Raw genomic sequence first — 1,371 nt, 5'->3', positions numbered from 1 at the left:
TGTTAAAGCCTTTAAAGTGTAGCAAAAGCTGTGTGTGTGTGTATGTATATATATATATATATATATTGTGTTGTGACCACATGGTATGTTTCAGCTATACATGAGGAAGAGGGGCAGAGCTTTTTTGGTAAAGGGCAAAATTGGTATATGGTTTTGGCCAATGAGCTTTTAGAATTAATAGCTGATGTCATCTATTAGTACATAACTAAGCCCCACGCTGTCAAAAAAACAACTTAGGCCAGCTAAGTATACAGTATGTCTTGGTTAACTATTGCAATTAATGAAATATTACTGTTTCCTTTCTCACTCCAGAATGTGGAGGAGAATCTGATTTGGTTGCAATGCATTTTCAATTGCAAGGTGATGCAATGCTGGCTGTGTATAGCAGGGACGTGGCTGCCTTGGGGTGATGCTTTGTGTGTATAGGGTTCACCACCCACTGTCCTGAATTGCTGCTTGCTATGTATAGCAGTGACATTGTTTTGAGGTGCTGCTGGGTATTTATAGGGGGATGTGGTTGTCATAATGTCTGGTAGGCTGTGTATAGCAAATATATGATTATGCTGGGTTGTCCTTTGTGTTGTCATGGCTGGCTGTTCTGGGGTGCTGCTTGTTATCTATATCAATGACATGGTTGTTATGGGAGGCTGCTGGCTGTGATTCTGGGAAATAAGGCTTTCTGGAGAGCTGTTGTCGGTGGATAATGTTAGGATGGCTGTCCTGGGGGTTCTTCTGCATGTAAGTGTAGGGAATATTATATCATGGTGTGCCATTGTCTGTGCATAGGAGTACATGGCTGTAATGGGGTGCTGCTGGCTATGAATGGGGAAGGGGATGGCTGTTATGGTGTGCTCTTGGCTTTGAATGGGGTTGAGGATCGATGGACCTGGGGGTGCAGATGGTTATTTATAGGGAAACATTGTTGACCTGAGATGAGGTTGCATGTGAATATGGGGGAAATGGCTGTCCTGGTGTGTTGTTGGCTGTGTGTAGTGGAGATGTGGCAGTCATGAGTATTACTGGATATTGAGTTCTTATAGGTATATTAATCACCAGAGATTGTTGATCCAGGGACCATCAGATTCCCTTATGGGGACAGGAAATATTTTTTTTCCATGTTGGGGCAAATTGAACCATGCTTAATAGTTTTTTTGTTTGTTTTGCCTTTCTCTGAATCAGTTGTGGGTACCTGTGGCATCGTGTTTTGCTTTGGCTGTTTTTATATAGACTTTGCACTACAATCATTAAAGTTTTACTGGCCCCTTCATATGACTATGGTGCTCTCACTCATTTGCACTTTTTCCTTTGGATTATGTCAGGCATGCAGTAGATACCCCTGATGATAGAAAACAGCCTTTAAACATCTAGGAC

The sequence above is a fragment of the Nanorana parkeri genome, unplaced genomic scaffold (assembly GCF_000935625.1).
Source record: "Nanorana parkeri isolate BGI_ZX_2015 unplaced genomic scaffold, ASM93562v1 scaffold223, whole genome shotgun sequence".
NCBI classification, from domain to species: domain Eukaryota; kingdom Metazoa; phylum Chordata; class Amphibia; order Anura; family Dicroglossidae; genus Nanorana; species Nanorana parkeri.
This window is presented reverse-complemented; position numbering follows the sequence as displayed.